The sequence below is a fragment of the Lepeophtheirus salmonis genome, chromosome 4, assembly GCF_016086655.4.
Source record: "Lepeophtheirus salmonis chromosome 4, UVic_Lsal_1.4, whole genome shotgun sequence".
In the NCBI taxonomy this organism is placed as follows: Eukaryota; Metazoa; Arthropoda; class Copepoda; order Siphonostomatoida; family Caligidae; genus Lepeophtheirus; species Lepeophtheirus salmonis.
The window spans coordinates 2,743,637-2,765,542 of record NC_052134.2 but is presented as its reverse complement, the minus strand read 5'-3'; the positions used below and the strand labels follow the sequence as shown (position 1 = coordinate 2,765,542).

At 30.7% G+C, this 21,906-nt stretch overlaps 1 protein-coding gene and 1 long non-coding RNA gene across 3 annotated transcripts in view; one reads left to right on the top strand and one right to left on the bottom strand.

Annotated features, from left to right (window-relative positions):
• The window catches only part of LOC121116375 (uncharacterized), a 42,951-nt gene that overhangs the window by 18,620 nt on the left and 2,425 nt on the right, over positions 1–21,906 (bottom strand). The window contains exon 2 of one of the 2 annotated variants that reach the window (XR_011779572.1): positions 15,341–15,920. The exons of the other annotated variant lie outside the window; for it this stretch is intronic. The gene's annotated coding sequence lies outside the window, so the exon portion shown is untranslated. Of the gene's footprint in view, positions 1–15,340; positions 15,921–21,906 lie in introns of those variants that run through there. 2 annotated transcript variants of the gene reach the window in all.
• LOC139905101 (uncharacterized) lies at positions 5,692–8,834 on the top strand. The gene is made up of 2 exons (XR_011779573.1): positions 5,692–8,326; positions 8,380–8,834. It is a non-coding gene; the product is annotated as an uncharacterized lncRNA (long non-coding RNA).

The following is a 21,906-nucleotide window of genomic DNA, read 5'->3' as shown; positions in this document are numbered from 1 at the left end:
CTACAAGAATGCCCCTTAAATTATCGGCCTTGAATGCTTCTCTACTTCAAAATCGAGACAAAATAGAGGAAGATGCGTTGGCTTATTCAACAGAAAATTTGCTTTGATATGGTAATCAGCACAGAGCGTCGAATTCGCAAAAAGAAAAGAATAGGATACAAAAAAAGTATCGATGCCGCTCAAAGTTATAGCTGCTGAACAAAGAAGAGAAATGTTGTCAGTGATATATAAACTAGTTGGAGAAATTTCCTCTATATTCGAAAGCCTCCAGAATATTGCAAAGAAATACATCTTTCCCACACCTTCCAAACTGTTAGACAAACACTACAATTGTAATTTAGATGCTCTTGATCATAATATTCAGAGAGAATACTTTCTCATTGAGAGGGCAAGACTGTAAAATTATTTTGCAACTGCTGATGCTGAAGAAATGTAAAGGCCTTTACAACTTTTTCAGTTTATTCAAAAATATAATCTTACTGATTCAGTGTCAAATATAGTAATAATTTTAAGAATCTTTTCAACTCGTGCAATTTCTGTGGCTAGCTGCGAACGGTCGTTTTCTAAACTAAAACTCATTAAGAATTACCACAGGTCAACAATGAGGCAAACAAGGTTGGCAGATTTGCAATACTTTCCATAGAGCGTGACCTTGTGGAAAAAATTGATTTCGATGAGATCATTCACAATTTTCCGAATCGCAAGGCACGTAAAATCAATTTATAAACTTTTGTTTTTAATTAATTCACCTTCTTTTCTTCAACATAATATTATAGTTTTTTGTGTATAAATAACACAAATAAATTTGAATTAAACAAAGAGTTTTTTTTCTTGCTTGACATACCTATATTATTCCGTTTTTGGCTTTTCAAGTTTTATTATAATTTGTAGGGGGCGGCACAATTAAAATCCGCCCCGAGCGGCACATTGGCTAGTTATGCCACTGCATACACCGCGCAAGTAGCAATACGAGATTTAATATAAACACGGGCAGATAAATAAAAGGACAACTACAAAACACTAACCATATAAACACACAGATAAGCAATGATGTAAACAGGTGTTTTTTTTAGGTGGACCATTATTTTGTAATTGGTGGTATAAAGAAGGAATTTTATTTTCCTTAGACGTTGTTATTATTATTTAATTCATGAGTAGTGAACATCCTTTCATAAAAAGATTCAATTATATTCCAAACTCATAAAAGAGGGAACATAACCTTGAGGATTTGTCTTGGAGTTATAATTGTAAGTCCTTGTTGGACTTAAAATAAAATTGGAGATCGACATTGGATTAATTTCAGCAAATGTCCTTGATTATATCCTTCTCTCCTTTCTCTCTTGTCACAGCTGATTGTAACTGATCTAATGCAACGTCATGAGTATTATGCTTTCTCTCCTCCAATAGATTCTTCAAATTGTCAGGGTTACCATGTTGATTTTTGGTTTCTTTTTTAACATGTCCATACCATCCTGGATTTGTATCTTTACAAATCACTATTGGCGTAATAATAATACTAACAGTATCAAACACAATGCGATGAAAATTACAGCACACTTGTTGCAACTGTCCCCTTTGTTACTGAGAGTTACAATAACTCAAATGTCTACCCACAAAGTGAGATTTGATACAATTATATTAACTGATAGCAAAGTAATCAATACTTCAAATTATATAAGTTATAGGAACAAAACACTTATCATCAAATCTCGAAGAAAAGTTTACAAAAGCATAGTTTTTTTGTAGAAATCAATCGGCATTATATTATACAACTGTGATGTACAAAACTTTATGCTTGTTTCGAGAAAAAGGAACTATTGCAACCGTCTTGATATATACATTAATCAGGAATTTTTATCAATTAAGAAATAAAAAAATATCGCATTCAATCATGAATGGTCTATTCCTTCATAACACAAGAAAGAAAGAAAAAAAAATAATGATAGGCTTTGAATTCCAATAACCTAGATAATTATAAACCAATAAATATATATAAAGCATGCAAATATCTTAATTGCAATTAAATATTATAATGTGTACTTTCTAAAGAATACATTAAAAATTAATGGATATCTCAAAAGGTGTTATTGAATAAATTTAAAATAGTCAATTGTTTCTTCCTTTGGTTCGCTGTAAACGATTTATAGAGTTGTAAATCATATGATCTGGCGCTATGTATAAAAATAACCGATAAATGATATATTAAACCTGATCATTTGAAGACTATTTGGAAGGAGAGCAGCTTAGCTGTTATTGCGGTTTATTAAATCCGCTACAAGAAACTGTAAGAGGAAAAAAATAAACATAAGTAGGAATTACACATATGTGGATCCTCAAATCTACTATGAGTGAGTCCAGCGAAGATTTACTCTTATAAATCCCCACCAAATCCTTTGTATTACTCTCCATCTTTCACAAGCCCAAAGACACACACAAAGTGGCTTTATATACTTATCTGGTCTCTCCTCAGCACGTCGTTACCTTTAATATATCATACAACCAAAGTTGGTAGTTGGCTAAATAAATGAAGTATACAGGGTGCGTGGACAAAATCTGCTGCTTCAAAAAACAACAACTACACGCTTATTTTATAATATTTATTGATAAAATAAAGACAAATATCTTTATTAGGATATAGAGCAGCTACCTATTCAATGTAGTCGCCGTCTGCAGCTACGAACCCCGCTCAATGCGGCTACGAAACCGAGAACAGGCATTTAGGATCTCCACTATCTCACTGAATTTTTCCTTGATGCAGGTGATGAGAGACTGATTGGTGTTATGGGAAGAGCGGTTGGTCATGTTCTCCACGTAGGACCAGACAAAGTAGTCCAACGGGTTCAAATCCGGTGACTAGGGAGGCCAAGAGGAGAAGGGTACGAACGCAAAAGCATTGCTTTTCAGCCATTCCTGCGTCCGCTTAGCTTTGTGGCCAGAGCCGAGTCCTGCTGCCACATCCACGCGCCGACAACAGACTTACCATGGCTCTCATGGGACGCTGGGGGTCCTCATCGGTGATGTCCCTGGCATTGTTGATGAAGGTGACATCCCGAACAATCCTGGTGCTCTTTTCCTCCTTCTTCTTCCTGTCAACAACGTCCATCGGATCCGATGACTCCCCCAGCTTCCGCCTGAGACTTCTGACCGTTCTAACTGGCATTGACAGAAGGCCAGAGATGTCAGCATTGCTTAATTTCATGTGATCACTAAGCATCATCTGAATAGCAGCGCACCTACGATCCCTCTCATTGAACATAATGACTTTTCTTGGGCACTTAAAATGATGCTATCGCTACAAGTGTTTTTCTATATGAACAATAACTGTAGCCTATGACCTGGGAAAAATTTTAACTCTAAAAACAGACAGATCAGACATTAGCTGGTGGAGTTATGTTGTCTTTAAAACGCGGCAGATTTTGTCCGCGCACCCTCTAGTAAGTCTAATGAATGTTTCGGGAGTTATAAGTGTAAGTCCATGATGGAATCTATTTTCAGATAGAACATATTAAGCGATTCGAATTCATTACAATAAGAAACAACAATTATTTCAAAATTAATTACAAAGGACTCCAACTTGAAGTAAAGGAAGATCTTCAATTATATGTGGAAGATACAGTTATGCTATAATATATGTGTTTGATGGCGAAACTTCCCAGGGGGAAAACTGCAGAGAGCTTAACTTCCGGTCACAGATAGAATCAGGGTATCTTTGAGAATCGACAAATAAGAAATTTCTCTTTATGTCCTCACTTGATCCGGAATGGGATTTCCTTCTTCTCATATCTGTAAGCAGCTGATATAGTTAAACATCATAACTGTACAGCAGTTATGACTCCAAGTTAATTTTCGAGTTTTTGTTTTTTTGTATATCGGAAATGCTTGCAATGTACAATACTTTCTTAAATATATATAGAAGGTATACAGAGGCGTCTGCAGGTTTATATTTTGAGGGGCTTGGTTTTATAAAAATTTGGGAAAAATTTATAAATCCAAATTTTTTGTATTAAAATATTTAAAAAATTATATTTTTGGGAAAGAAATTTCAAATATTAATTATTTGGGGAAAAACCCACAGTTATTTACAAAAAACTAAATTTCAAATATTAAATTTTTCCGGGAAAAATTTCAAAAATCCAGTTATTGAAAAAAAAATTTTACAGATACAAATTTCAAATGTTAATTTTTTTGGAAAAAAATCACAGCTATTCACAAAAAATTAAATTTCAAATATTAAATTTTTTGGGAAAAAAATTAAAAAATCCCCATATACTAAAAAAAAATTCCAAAAATTCATAGCTTTAGGCAAAATATTATTTTTTTTGGAAACAAATTTACAACAATCCACAGCTATTCCCCAAAAAGAATCAAATATTCAATTTTCTAGCAACAAGCAAAATTTCTTAATTTTGGGGAGGGATACAGCCCCTCCGGCCCATCCCCTGTGGTCGCCCCTGGTATATGAGCCCTATTTTCTGTAAATGTAAATAAATTCAAGGAACATAGTCATAAACCATGATTTTTTTATTTATTTAGCACCTCGTAATGCTATGTATTTCACAATTCATATTTTATGAGATTTTTGATGTAGTCACTTAGGAATGCGTCAATGGATGCCACAGTAACATATAACAACATAAGATGGAAATCCTTAAACAATAGAGAAAGAAAAACTTATCCGCATAGCAAGTTATAAAACACAGATTTTTTTTTATCTTTAAAAAAAAAAAGATATGGAATCTCCCAAATAGTAATATTACTATAACCTGAAAGTTCTAAGAAAAAAGTGATTTACTCAGTCAGGAATCAAGGATTTATTATTATTATTTTCTTTATTTTCAAATCGTTTTTCTTTTTTTATGTGCATATATATTTTGAAGTAAAATTAAATATTAATTTAAAGTGTTAGAGAGATGGAATGTGAAATAGCTTGAGTTTTCAGCTCCTTATTTTCCCTTATGTATATAATATCATAAAATGAATCAAACTTTATGAATGTATAATGAATCTTAATTTGATTAAAAAAGTCAAGAAATGAAGCAAACTAAAGAAAATAAAGGAAAAGAAGGGTAGAATTGTACAAAAGTTGAAAAACATATCAATCAAAAGTTTAAAATGTATCCAAGACAGAAACATTAGCTGTTTAAATAATATAATTTAAAAATGGTATCCTAATTCATAAATGAATTTCATTTAGCTCATTGTATGCAAAAAAATGTTTAATATGTACATATAATAAATCTCCTAAACATAACATATACTTTACAGCATGACGACCCTTTGGATCAGAGGAGATAACAAGGGTCAATTGCCCGAAAAATTACCCCAAAAACCCTGGAAGCCCATCAATAAATATAAGTTCTGTGCTCCAATATGAAAAGAATATAGCCATAACATTTGTCTGTTGATCTGTTTATCCCTTAGATGTGTTAACTTGATTGACGCCATAGGTCCTGTTTATTTGCCACTGTTAACTCTCTGTGATATTTATCCATCCCAAAGACTTAAATATCAATGTAATCGATTAAATGCTTATATTTTTGATTCACTTTTAATACAAATTCATAGTCTATTCTAAAACATATGTACTTCCTTTTACAAACTTTTGGAGGGATGGTACTTAATTAATTTCTTTAGTTATTTACGTATTATAGAATTAACTATTGAGGTTTCAAATCATGATTTTTATGGGTTCTTATTATTAACGACACAGGGAGTAACCATAGAGATAAAATATATAGAGTGCAAGCAAAAACAAGGTCAATTTTTTGAAGCCAAAAGTGAGTTGGCCAAAACAATGGTCATTTATACATCAATCACTCCAGCTCTTGTATGGAATCATCCTATTCTGTTATAAAAACTAAAAAAATTACATAAAGAACAATGTAATCAAATGTACAATATGGTGAGGAAGATAAAACTATTTGAAGCGCCCTCTATGTTGGTAACATACAACTATTTATTACTACTACAATTTGAATGTTTTGGTCAACTCCGACGACGTACTCTTTGACCAATTGAAGGCTATTTTTCTTGTTAGTAGAATAGTAATTTAATGAAAAAAGGGAATTAAATTAAAGCAATCGTCTAACGATTGTCTTAAAGAATTAAAAGAACTTTTTTATTCAGTTATTATTCTGATGACATAAAATAAATAGATATACCAAAAGAAATATTTAAACTTCTAGAGACCTTCATTACAAAAAGGCTTAAATTTAATCCCTCTTTCACGTAATAATTATTGTACTCTAAGAAAATAGTCCTTTACGAGTAACTTTTTTAAAATAAACAAAGATGCAGTGTATTTTCCTTGAACCTGTTTTCATTAATTTTGATAAGTTGACTCTTGTAAGTTTTAAAACAGCTGATTCTACGTATTATGAACACAAAATTAATAGGATTTGGATTTTATATTAATTTATGTCAATTAAGGACCTTTGTTTAGAAATCGCGTCATTTCATACTGTGGCATTGATATTTATTTTGATAAAATTACCAATTCAATGTGTATACTAATTAATAACTATTATCTAACTAATAATTAACAGTAGACAACAAGAAAAATACTGATGGCAAGGTAGTATATGTCTTTTTTTTTTTTTTAAAGCTTTAAATCAATTTGCAAACCGCGACCGTTAGCCTGAGGAGATACAATTGTGCAGCGTTTTAACACTTTTTACAAGATGTCGTTTTTATATGACGTCACTCTTTCATTTTTCACTGAACTAGGCTGGGATCAGTGCCATGTCACTGGCTGGGATATAATAATAAAGAAAGCGCCCTTTACACTCTAAAATTGCTGTGGGGAAAAAAGAAATTGTTTATTCTTTGATTTTTCCTTTTTTGAATTTCCCACCAAAGAGAAAAGGCCGGAGTTTTCAATTATACTGAATCATTTATGGATTGTTGTTATTATTTTAAGATATATTTAATATTTAAGATACAATAGTGAATTAAAGTAGAGAAAAAAATATTCTCTAGCTAAGCTAAGTCCGTCTTCCGGACCTCGAATGAGCATCTTCTAAAAAGCAAGATATATTAGATAACATCATAATTACTAATTATATCTCCAAATAATAACTAAAAAGTATCTCTTTTCAGCAGTTGATCATGTTGAGCCTCATTTAGCAACTTGATTTAAAGCTTTAATCAAAATGTGTCCTTTCCCTTTTGATAGTCGAGGTTGAGAGTAGATAAATAAGCTATTAGTAATGAGCTAAGTTAGTCAAAAAAAGAGGATGAGGGAGTATTATGTTTCATCAAAGACATGTTTTACTGAGTAAAAGATGTTATTGGTGTTTTATGTATGGTGTATTCGGCTATTAACGTAAGTAACATGTAGAATTTCAAAAGAAATAGTCTATAATTCAACATGTAAGGTTTCGTGAAATTATTTTACATTTGTACCGTTAAAAAAGGAATATCTTATATTATAAAGATATTTAAATTATGTTTCACAAAGTTACATATTAATGGTATAATAAAACATTTCTTGGAGTGATGTATAACAGACATAATGGAGAAGACTACAAAGGTTTTTTTTGCTCATTATCTATAAAATGGATTTTTGTTGAAAATGAGTGATATTGTTTAGATTATAAAGCTGATCTAAGATACAAAGCTTTAATCCACCGAATACATATGTTTACTTCAAAGAAAATCAAATTAACAACCTTTACTTCTTTTGAAAATAAAAAGACTGTTTTATAATTGAGTTAAAAAGAGATTTATATTATATTTATTTATATGTTATTTGCCTTCTTAATATATAAGTAATAAAATTATATAAGGAATTATATTGGTACATATTATATACGTTAATGAGGTCAGGGTTCCTTCATCTCTGTATAGTGGTTGTTAAGGAGACTGCTTTTTCTTTGTTAATGGACAAATGTATACAAGAAAAGGATCAATTATGAAAATCCAGCTCTCTTTAACGGATCCAATATGTCTTTAGAAATGAATCAAATCATTTCTAGGATACAACAGAAAAATGTGAATTCAAACTTAGGAAATCAATTAATTTTCTGGATAAAATAGCAAGCTTGTATATTGAGTACAAAATGGACGCCGTTCATACTTTTCTTTGATTTTTAAACTCCTGAACGGAATTATATGAACATTTAACTTTTATCGTGTCTAAAAATCTCTCATCCGAAAAGAAAATAAGAAAATTGACAATTAGGTTATCCCTCCCAACTATAAAAATGATAATTCAATAGCTGTTTGGAAATGTTCGACCTCAAATTCAACCAATCAACGTTCAAGACACTGATTCTGAGAAAAGAAATAGAAACATCTAAAGCTGACAGCAAATGCATAAACTATAGTAAGTGAGGTAACACTGTTCATTTCTTAGACCCATTTTATTATTCTCCAAAGACATCTTTTACGTTAGGACAAAAGCAAAAATCCAGTGGACATACAACGACCACGTGATCAATTATTTACTAAATTTTATTGGCTATAAGAATAATTTTCTGCCCACTTTATTAAATGAGGTCATATGTGGTATCTTAAAAGGGATATCCCGTGAGAAAAATCGTTTTTTCGTAGATAAAATAAGTTTGGCAAAAAGTTGGTTGTACCTTTTTTTTTTTAACAAATGAACCAGAAAAAATCAACAGATGAACGAAAAAAATGTACAAATTAACACCTGAAGAGAAAAATGTTAGAAATGAATGGGAAATGTGCAAACGGGGTCAAGTCTGTTTTATAGACATGGAAAAAAAAAGAATATAAATTCAGATTAAAGATCATTTCATTTATTTAATCAAATGATTTCCTGGTTAGAATTATTAAATTATATGTAATTGAAATAAATTATAAGCAGTCTATTATTCCATCATATATGAGAAAAACATTCAATGTATGTATTGAGTATATTATGTAATATTGAATAGGAACATAACATTAATTGATGCAATGAAATTTTTTTGTGTATACCTGGAATGAATAAAACTCCCTCAGGGGTGGATAATATACATAAATATGTATGTACATTTGATCAAATGTATTAAATTGAATCTTATTTACATATATACAGACCCTGATCAAAAGATCACATTCTGTAAATGCATTTCTCAGTATTATTATAAAGTAAATAATATTGACTTTAATTAATTACAAATCATTTTATGTAAGAATTTACTCTGATGATTAGTTGTAATTAGAATAAATGAAAGTTCAACATGTCATTCCTCGTTATCCATATTATATTTCACAACCTTTCCACTAAAAATAAAAAAAAAACAGAAAAAAGGCCCAAAAATGTTCATCCGCCAATTATTCAAAACTAAGGAATTATTATTATACGATTCTTCAAAATTATTGACAAGTGTCAAAGCTTGAGTAAAATCCTTATATTATTAAAATATTTTTTTCCAAGGCAAGACATCTTTATTATACGGCCACAGATGACGTCACTTTATCATTTTCCCTTATGACGTATATAAATTTTACTTCCATCTGCATAACTTCCCTTGTTGATTTAGTTAAAAACGTTTTTTCTAATTTATCAAATGCATCCTAAATTTAGGGAGACGCCATTAGGGGAGGCTCAAAAATGGGGGACATCAGAAATGCAAAAACGCTCTATTTAAGTATATTCGATGCCCCTAACCATCCACATTTCATTAAATGTTTATCATGTCGTTTCGTAATTGAGTTCAAGAAAATAATTTCTCCCCATCTCGTTGTTCTTTTATATACGTCCTTCGATCACTTAATATATAACTTTCACAAAAACTAATTTAAATTCTACAAATTAACATTCAGAACACTGATAGAAGGAAAAGAAACAGAGGCATACCAAATACAATTTAAAGTATATTGTTAGTAAAATAACATTACAGTGTCAAAGAACGTTTATATAAAACTCAAAAATAAGAAACTTTCCTAATTTCTTTTTAATTCAATTACATGGTACAGTATTTTCCTTAATGGTTTTTATAGCTATTTTTATAAGTAGGTATTCTGTCATACTAATTGACATATCATGTTATTTGAAGTGATTTAATGTAAATTACATAAGAGCCTAACTTTATATGAGACAGGTCATTTATTTGGTTCTAGGATATTACGCCCCGGGCAGTTTCGCCCTGGGAGTTTCGCACTCAAACATATATTATAGCATAAATGTATGTTTTTACATATAATTTAACATTTAAAATTAGTCTCCCCCCACCCCCCAAATTTTTGCATTTAGTGTTGTAAAAGGAGAGCATTTAATTCAATTATAATATATTTTAAGATAGAACATATTAAACAGCTCCAATTCATTATAGTAAGAAAGTACAATTATTTAATGTTAATTACTCAAATGCCATAATTTCATAATTAATTACATAGGACTTCAAGTTGAAGTAAATGAAGACCTTAAATTATATGGCATTTATGCTATAATATATGTATGAGAGCGAAGCTTCCCACGGCGAAACTTCCCATGGGGAAAACTGCACAGAGCTTAACTTCCGGTTACACATTTATTTATCCTTTTCTCTTATATAAAGGCATATCATACTTTATACAGTGTACGAAGTAAAATCGTGGATTTGACTTTAAATCACTTTAGGCTGAATATTTTTTAAAATAGTAGGTTGCAATATTAAAAAAGAACAAAAATAACCTGAAATGATCAACAGTTGTCATCATGGAGGCAAAAAGGCAAAGGGTATCTGGTTTGCTCCACTCCTAAGGGAGTGTCGACGAGATCATGAAAGTCATAGGGTGATCCCAGATTCTTGTTTACAAAATTAAAATAATGATGGTTTAAGGTAAGAGTCTTGAGAGGTCCCCAAGTAGCGGTAAACGCAGGAAAAGGGAACATAGAGTACATGGACACTGCCATGACCTAAAGTCCAACCAAGTCGATGAGGCAGCTTCCCAAGGCACTCAATGACTGGGAGGAGCTATGTGAAGGATTTGGAAAAGATTTCTTACATATGATTACATCGGCAACTGCTTCCCACATCATCCCATGTCAAACGGCTCAAGAGAGGCTAGAAAATGTTGACTTGGTTAAAGCATAAATGTAGGATTAGCAACCTTCCTCCTCAGACTGTTTGCCCCACAACTAGGCGACTTAGGACGTAGTCCAACAGAAAGCTTGTGCTACCCCTTGCCAAAATTTTGGTGACCTCAAGGCCTCCTTCGAACAGAAGTGGGCGGCCATGGCCGAAGCCTTCATCAAGAAGTAGTGGCGCTCTTCAGGCCAAGTTTAGAGGCCATGGTAGCAGCCTGATCAAATAGGAATGTAAAATACAATCAGAAAAATCAGATGAATAGTATAGGAATTTTAGATTCGGATCAGATCTATGTACATACATTCCTAAATATGTAAATGGTCATAGTTCTAAATAGGAGGTCCCGGAAATATGGAGTCTGTCTTTTTATATGAGTTATCCATTTTTTTATGGCAGTTATCAGAAAGACATTTTCATCCCCAAATGTACGAGTATGTATGACAATGTACTTCATAATTAGACCTTAAATTGTGCGTAGGTTTCATAGTTTAAAACTGTATAATATATACAGATGTACATTGTAGAATGTTAATACATATTTTTTAGTAAGTATTAGTGTTAAGACTCGGTCTAAGATCGATTTTTTCCCAGTTCGGTCTTCCATGATTTTTTCTATACTAATTTGGATCGATATTTTGGTCCAAATAGGGGCTTAAAAACGTGGACCGTAATTTAAATGATAAAAATAATTCAAACTATGTACTGAAATCAAATTGTAGGCCAAAATTATTTTCTAAAAAACGACATCTTAAATTTCTTTCCAGGCCAACCCCCCAACACTTTGATGTAGACAACTAAAACAGAACTACTGCCATTTTATAAAACAGACTTGGACTATTTCTCCAAGTCTTTGTTTCAACTATGTATGCAAGTTTTAAAAAAATGTTACCAAATGAATATACAAATGAAGAAATAATCAATAAGTTACATAGTAATTTAACGTTTGGTCTGATATGGTTATAATGTTTGTTGGACTGAGCTTATTTGGTGCCTTAAAAAAGTTCTGTTGGGATCGGTTATAAAGTAAATTAGGTACTTTTGATCACAAAGAAAAATAAGATCCTGATTGACCTCTTTTGAAATTCTATATAGGCCACGTCGTTACCTTTATTGTACCTCTCAACCTTTCTTCCGAAAAGAAAAAGAAAAAAGGCCTATAATCAGTTGGTAGTTAGCCTATTCTTCCAACTATGAAACTATTATTCAATAATATCTAGAAATAGTTCATAGCTTATCAAGACCTCCTTTGAATTATACCCATTTAGAACTCTTATTTGGGGACAAGACAGCCGATAACAAAATTTATTGTTATGTTTGTGAGGTAACATCATCAGACTGATTTTAAAGATTAAAACCAGACCCAAACGCTAAACTACAATGTAGAAACGGAATAACTACCATTTTATAAAACAGAATTATTGTTAGATACGTCATATATTTTTCAAAAGAGTGAAACCGAAAAAATCGGTCCATGGTCATAGACTGCAATCCTTCTTTTTCAAACCCCAAATGTATTCACGTAAAATACACTTTATAATTAAAAAAACAATGCTTAAATAATCCAACAATACATCAACTATAAAAAATGTTTATAGGATAACTATTTAAGAGATTATAACAAAGAAAAAAAAGATACACAAATTTTAACACTCTACTTCTGAATACCAGTATCCCATTCTCATCAAAACTGTCCATGATTGATATTGATACCTTTATTAAAAATCGATCTGAGACTGCAATCCTAACTGAAATACTGGTTCAAATCGGTTAAAAGAAATAACTGGAACAAGTCAACACACTAATATGTTGTTTTAAAAAACAAAAATTTAACCCAATTTATTTATATAAATAAAATCTGATCATTACATTTTCTACATAAATCATTTGAACTCTTTTCAAACGTATGACATTGATAAATTTGCTTTACTCTCTTTAACGGTATATAAATTTAAGAGATTTTGATTTTTTTTTTTTTTAATAGGAAGTCAAGCCTTTGAAGCAATGATGGATTTCAACTGTGAGAATATCATATCAACCTTCTAAGTAAATGTATACTTAAAGTAATGTCCCCTTCCTTCATCGGTTTTGAATTATTAGTTACAATTCATTCAGTCATAGTGCATACAAGCTGATATTTATTCAAACCAGGGTTCATTTGTAAACGGTTCTTAAACAGGTTATTCATATAGTTGTTTATAAATATGTCAAATAGTAGTTGAAATGTTGACCAAATAACTTACTCTACTCAATGACCGAGATATTGCATGGAAAAACATGAGATGTCGTTACAAATTCATTCCAATTAATGTTATCTTTTTTTTTTAAAGATATATTTAATTTCATTGGATTAATTACAACATCATATCAAATTTTTTATCAATGACGATTATTTCTTTGTATGATCAATTATAAATTAAATTATGTAGCAAGATGCTTATATAAATATGTATATATTTATGGCAAACGTGACGGATCCATTTTACATACGTCATTTTCATATTAGATATGGGGAATATTTTAACACAGAGACTCTCAGGTTTATATTGCTAGACAACGGGCCACATCAAAATATATCGGTCCTTAACATCACAAGTATTAGATATGCTACTTGACTTTTGATGAGATATATTTGAACTAACTCTCGATAGTATACGACGATTAATTGATATTTTTATCGTTCAGATTAGCCCTAGAAATATAAGTAAAAATGATAACGTATGAAGTAAAGTATGCCATTGACAATTCTAGGCACGTCATAACTTTTTGACAGGGCAGGGCACAAAGAAAACTGGATGCCTAAGCTTCTATATGCTATAAAGATTGATCTGCTCAGCAAAAATATTGTTCAAGAATTAACTTAGGGGGCTGTATTTTTGACTGGACAGCACTAGAAAGTAAATCCCTCTGTATGTTTTTAGCTGTCGTGGTAGTTTACAGCTCCCCTTCCTTCAGCAGCACCTTTGAAATATCTTAAACTTCTCAATAACTTGATCAGTTATATAAAGATCTATAAAACTTAAGCGGATGCATTCTCGGCACATTTTTGTGTACCTAACTGAAGAACTCGTACCATGGGCAATATTTTTTGATCAAGTTAAAAGTGACATCAAAACTTACATGGTATCGAAATTACTAATTTTAAAACAAAGACTCTGTAGCAAAAGGCATGGCTCAAAATATACCCTTTCAAATCAAAGAAACAGAATGCAAAAAAAAGTAGTTGGTATTTAAAAATTGACGAATGATTTATGTATTTATATGTGTAAAGTAGTTACTAATTCAATCATATAAAGATGATAATTAGTAAAAAAGAAAAACTAAAAAGGAAAAACTATTATTATTTTTCTTCTTATTTTCTCAGCTGATTTTTAATAATGTCTTTTTATTTAATAAACAGTCAAGATTAATAGAAATACAAAGTTAGACCATCATCATGTAAACGGGCTTGCTAGAATTTTCAATCTGATGTATTCTACCGACTGCTGGGCAAGACAGGCAGATTTCGACAGAACACGCAACCCCTTATAGTCTATGACGTCACTATTGCTAGAATTTTCAATTAAATGCATCACACGGACTTCTGGGCAAGAAAAACAAATTTTGACAAAACACGCAACCACTCATCTACTATGACGTCAATATTAAAAGCGTGGTGGAATTCAAACATCAGTCGTGCACGCGTTATGGTATAGCTTTGTATTTCTATTAACCTTGATAAACGATCTAGGCGCTATCACTTATTGCTTGATACAATCAAGGAAATGGAAGTGAAAAAAATATAAAACAAAATAATCTAAATTTGATTATACAAATATGTTACTTTTCAACATGCTTTTTTATAAAACCCATAATAAAAAAGTTTTTCTCCATACACGTTTAGAAATTGCAATTTTGGTAGAGGTAACAGTGATCCAAATTTCATAAAATTTTGAATTTGTGTTCAATTACCTAGTTGCAGTACCAAAATTAGGTTCGCCTGATTCTGATATGTTTGGAATAACTGCATCAATCTATTGTTCAAGTTCCCAACGACAAAAAAAATTAACTTTCTTATACAAATTCAGATGTTAAAGAACTTCATTTCCAAAATAAATAAAATGAAGAGGAGAGTCTACAATTTTATTTATAACTGTTTTTATTTATATGCTTGCTTTTACTTCCAATCTTAGAGCTTATGTCCAAAAAAAAAAGTAGAGAACCCCAATTATTTTTTTACATCTTATATACATACAGATTAATATTTCATAGGCACATTTGAGTCAGTTATAGACTTTACATTCAAATTAATAGGATTATTTAAAATATTCAAGAATTGTAAATATAGTTTAGAACCTTTATTTCATTTAAGAAATATATTTTGTACCTGATTTTTCAAATAAAATATATCAATTTCTCATCCTGTTATTGTAATAATCAATTTTAGCTAATTTATGTGGAATTGGCGGCGTTTCCAAAGGGTTAATAAGAATAGATTCTGGTAGAACTTTACGACAATTAGTCAAAAAATGCAAATATAGTAACTTTCAATTTTAAGAAAAATCATTCTAACTTGCTTTTATGATTATGGACCACACATATGAACTAAAAATATGATATCTCGATACGAACTCAAGTAGAAAAATTTTTGTACTCAAAATGTCAGAATATAACAATTAAACGTTAAGTATTCCATTTTAAAGCATTTCCATCATGTTTTCTCTCCTACATATATCGATTGTATCTCCTAATTTTTTGACCCTATCACATAGCAGACTCAATTTCTCACTAAACATCATGGATAACGATGAGTGGGGCGCTCGACCCATGCTGTCGTAATTTTGGGAATGGTCGAAGGATATTCTTAATAATACTTTATCCCTGACATTCCTAGAATTTTTGTACACGCAATGAATTCCACATCTTGAATGAAAATGTAAATAATATTGTTAAACAGTGAGCAAATATAAAAATGTTTGATTTTTTAAACAAAACAGAAGTGGAACCTCGCATTAATAATTATTATTTACATAAAGCAATCCTCAGCTAGCAATGACATCACAAAATGGTTTTTAGACTTATAATAATATATATATATACATGATATTATGATGTAATACAGGCCCGGCAAATGATTTTATGTGGTCCAACAAAAACTCCTTTGAAGTGTGATGAAGATTAAGTTTGTATGCATATTTAAATATATTAATGATTTATTAATAAAAATTAATTATTTTTCCTTAAATACATTAAATTTTGGAGATATATATAAAATCTTTATGTATTAAAATAACTTTAAAATATGGTATTTTCATAATGCACCCCTTGAGGAAATACGATTTACTGTGTGTATATGACCTTTGATCTGAAAAGTTTATTCTCTCTTGATTTAACAGTCAATAGATGCAGATATTACGTTATGTATACATTTAGTAGTGTTGAAACTCGGTCAAAGATCGTTATTTTTGGGGGTTTTTTTTTTTTTTGTTCTATCTTATGTAATTGTTCTAGACAGACTTGGACAGATATTTCGGTACCGACCGTAAACCAAAATTTATTCGTTTTCAAGCCGTCGACATATTTTTTCACTCTCTACATATAGACAATTTTTTTATTATATCTCGATCCCGATTTTCTGCCTACTCCTGATCTATGAGTTGTACAAATATGATTTACACAACAGATTTAACTCCATCTAACGTTATTGTCCCGATGTTCGCAATTTTAAAACACACATGACGTATTAAACAATCAATCTATAGAATCAGTCTAGACCGAATTTTAAATTAGACCAATATGGACGATCATTCATTATTTTCTTAGTTCTTATATTCCTCAATCATAGGTAGAACTGAAGGAAATGAAAAGATAGCTAGGACCATAGGGTAGAAAGACCGGTGTATCAGTCTTTAGGGCCGTTGAATAGTAAAAAAGATCGGACTGATAAAAAAGAAAGATTGAAAAGGGAGGGAAAGACTGATTAGGAAATCAGTCCTAGGACCGATCCAATACTAATATTTAATGATATTTTTCCATAGATTTATCGTCTATCAAAGTTGTCAAATGGTACTTTTTTCTTTTTGATTTACATTCACGAGGATTTATACAATTTTTCCTTCTTTGATAATTAAAGATGTACAATTTTTCTAAATCTTCATAAGTGTAAATGAAAAAGATAAGTATATTTTGGTAGCTTTGATAGACAACATATCTACTGACAGAGCTTACTATGAAAACTATACTCAATAATACGTTTGAATGTTCATAATAAGGAGAAATAATGAATAAGATCAATCATATCTAATAGGCTACCAATTATATACTTTTAAAAAAATGTATATTCACGAGGATTTCGACAATTTTCACATCACTAATAATTGTATCCCTAATTATAGGGCTGTTGAATCCCAGATGTTTGTCCACACATAACTCACATACTATAAGGTTTTTAAATCTGATTATTTTCCATCAGACCCTTGGATACTGATAAATATTAGGGGATTTTGTTCGTTACCAAAAAGTATTTTGCAAATCTATTGACCTAGAAGCATAGGATCAAATGTACCTAGATACATATATCCATATATTTTCACTGTTGATTGTATGAAGCTCATGGACGTGTAAACTACAAATGTTTCTTCCCAAATAGGAACTTAAATTAAGCCTTGTATCCTATAATATCATTCAGTGCATTAGTAGATTATTTTCATAGTGAATTTGTTTACTTACTAACAATGATATGAATGTCATTTTTTTCTCCTTCAATGAATTAAAGCTTTTTTCGAGTAGTTTAATATCAAATAGTTAAATAATTCAAAAAAAAAAGGCTATTATTACGCCAATTGCAGGCTGTATTTGGAAGATTCGAGTTGAAGAATTAAAACATTAAAAGTAATACATATATAAATTGAAACAAAAATGAGATAATGATATGGAATTAGTTAATTTGGTTTTTAAACATTCATTAAACCCAATCTAATAGGGTATTAGGGGTGAACGGAGTTCACAGCCGGGGCGTCGCTTTTACAGTGTGTCCAAAAATTGATGGTGGGTTTTTTTTTTTTTATTAATCATGAAATAACCTAAACAAGTGATTTTTTTTTTCGGCAAAAAACTTTATTTACTTCCCAATATGACGACCTTTAAGTTTAATACATTTTTTTGCGTTTTGGCATCCCATCATACAGATTACTCAAAGTAATTTTTTCCCAAGCTTTTGTCAGTTTTTTTTATTATTATTCATCGTCTGAAATTGCTGGCGCATTTTGATTGAGTTCCCTCTGGACCACTACTCACAAATTTTTAATGGGAGACAAATCAGGATTGTTGGCAGGAATCCAAGTTGTCTGAACACCACTCTTGTGCCTTTTTGGAGTGGTGAGCAGGGACACCATCCTGCTGGAAAATGGCTCTTGATGTGTCAGACAATATTTTCCTCTTCAAACGAGGTCCAGTTTCTTCAGTACGAGACAAAGCATACTGTTAGTATTATAATTATGTAAATGCTGATCTGTATATATATATATGTTTAGTGTTTTATGATTGAAGTAGTCCGTGTATATATTTGTCCTTGTTTGTTTATATTGAGTCTCGTGTAGGTATATAATATATAACTCTTTAGTGAGTTGATTAAAGGAAGTCATAGTAGTAAAATTTATTCTCCCGATATCCTTTTATATTAAAACAATCCAATACATACATCAGAGACTTGCTGATCATCTCTGTTACGTAGTATTCGGCCGTAACAGTTTGGTTTCGTGGAATCAGGTGAAGATCTGACACTTGCTGGTGGCTGATAACACCCCAAACCTGAATTTTCTGAGGAAATTTCAAAGTTGGAGTGGGTAACACATCTCCCTTATCTTTTGCCCAACCCCGATCTGTTTGGGAATTTGGAGCATGAAAAAGCTCAAATGGACTTTCATCACTGAAGAGGATACATTTCCAGCCATCTGCAGTCCAGTGTTTCGCTCACGACAGAATTGAAGCCGGGCCTTCCTTTGGTTTTCTGAAAGTTTGGGGTGCAGACGAGGTTTGTATGACAAAGCATTCAATGAGTGCCTCAGGTAGTTGTGGACAGATGACTTGGATATTGGATAGCCCTTTGAAATCAATCTTGCTGCAAGTTTCTTTGTGGATTGCCATTTTTTGGTCAATGATTTTGAAATCACCAGTTTAGGAACTTTGCTAATTTTTTTAAGACCGGGCTGATAGGATTGTAGTCTTTTTAGTTTTTTTTGGACTTATCCAACATTACCAAATATAGTAGTGTTCTCCTTACATGCTAGTACGTCTGAATTTTCCAATTCGGGAGAAATGATTATAGGAACATTAATATGTTTAGATTTTTAGTTTATTTTTTTTTTAGCATTCCGGTAGGTCATACTTTCTCCGACTCTAATGATAATCGATGATGCAAAATAAAGATATATGGAGATTAATATGATAGGTGAAGGATCAAACTAAACAACTGAAATGTTCGATAATGTTTCCATTTTCAATTATTCCATCTGTGCGCAAAACAGTTTATCTCATTATTTATATATAGCAAATTAAATAAGGACCTTATCTACTCTTAGAATTCTATAAGTATAAGAGCATTGAAAGTATCCATTTAGTAGAAAGAAACAGATTTTGCAGTAGTCATTAATTTTCTAAAAATAAGAAAAAGCAAAGCTTCTTCATAGATGATGCAATGAAAATTTGCATTAATCGTTATGTACCATTTAACTTATGGATATTCTTATATTCCTATATATAATTGTATATAAGTACATGTATATTTTAGGACTATAATGGTCCCTCATATGGGCCTAAAGTACGTCTTGTTCCAAACCCTGTTTTATCCTTGTTATGTGCTCTTGAAAACATTTCAAATTTATATGTATACTCTACAAGGCATCATTTTTAATAGGACTTGAGCAAACTAACAAAACATTCAGTACCCCAAGATGGCAAAGAGATAAAAGTCTTAGTAAAATAAGCAGTAAATTTAAGGTTTACTGGCTCATGATATGGGGCTTAAAATCCATATCTTCACAGATTATAAAGTGCCCTCTATAATGCATCCTTTTCACTAATATTAAAGGAAAGCACCATTAGTTTACAATGGGAATTAGTTTATGTAAGCTTTAAGTATCTTTGAAGCAAGTGAATAGGTTGTCATTATTCTTAATGTATGCCTAATTAAAGTATTTATTATTCTTAATAAAAATTGGGCAAAATTGATTTTTTTGCAAAGATTGTTTTAAATAATGTACATAACGTTATATTCTAATATCCAATAAGAAAATAGCTTTGGAAGATGTCGCAGATATGGCAAGTTATAGTAAACAAGGCTCAGATTCAATTAGATAACAGTAAAGTGCTTTAGGTTACCAATTGAATTCCTTCTGTAAAACTTTTAGTATCCTTCATTACTACAGTTCTTTGAACAAACAAACGCAGGAGAATAGGTTGCCAATATTTGTAATTTCGGTTTTATAAATATATATTGACAATGACGTCACTGACTGATATCTAGGATGATATCATTGAATCCTGTAACCAAAAGTTGACGGAACGTCAAAATTTGGGATTCGATACATCTTTAGTGTACAAAGTAGGGACACAAAACTTGAAGGATCATAATCAAATACGAAAAATGTGAATTACAGAGCAATCAATTTGGAGTAAATGCATAATCCCTAGTAGAGGCAATATGTAATGTACTTAAGTAAATATTGTCATTAGCATTATGAATCGCAAAGATAACAATTAATTTCGTATTATTCAAACATTCATAGAACTTTTTTTTTTTTAAAGTTTAGGGATTTATTTAAAAAAAAAAGATCATTCGAACAAATTATTATACTCCGGAGTAAAAAATTTAATTTTTCAAATTGGATACAAAAAATTGAAAAACACAAGCCCTCCCTCCCTCAATATAATCCTGCGGACGGCCCTGTATGTTCATGTTTGAAGATAATAAAATGTGTTTTTTGATTAAGTAAACAGCAAGAAAAAATACACTAGGGGCGTCCGCATGACTTTTTTTTTGGGTCTGGTTTTTGGAATTCTTTTTTTCAATATAATTTCAAAAACTAAAACTGTTTGGAAAAAGAAATTGAAAAATAAAATTTTCCTGAGAAATAAATCCAGAGCTGTATCCAAAAAATTAAATTTTTAGAAACAAACTGGAAAATTAATTTCCAAATATAAAATTAATAGGAAAACAATTTCAAATATTAAATTTTTTGGAGAAAATTTTCAAAAACCCATAGTTTTTCAAAAAAAATTAACTTTTTGGAAAAAATATTCAAACATCCAGAGTTCTATCGAAAAAAAAAAAAAATTGAAAAAATTATAGAATTAAATTTCAAATAATAAATTCAAATATTAAATCTTTCGGAGAAGTTTTTCAAAAATCCATAGCTATTCACAAAAATTAATTCTTCTGGAATAAAAATTTAAAAATCCATAGCTTTTCAGAAAAAATTATTTTTTTTGGAAAAAAAATTCTTAACCCCACATCAATTCACAAAAAATTTCAAAAAACCATAGGGATTTTTAAAAAATTCAAAAATCCATAGTTATACTCAAAAAATTAATTTTTTTGGAAAAATTATCCAAATATTAAATTTTTCGGAGAAAAGTTACAAAAATCCCTAGCTATCTACAGACAATTTATTTTTTTCGGGGAAAAAATGAGAAAATTTAATTAAAATTCCAATCTACAATTTTTCAAAACAAACTTCAAATATTAAATTTTCTAGCAGGAATCAAAAATTCCTGTAAGCCTCTCCTCCTCTCCCCCTGTACTCAAACACTTCAACAAATTACATGATCTGCAAAACACAAAAGAAATATTTGAAATAGCTTAAACCCATCAATAGTGATGAATCCTGTTTAGTATTTATTTAATATATAC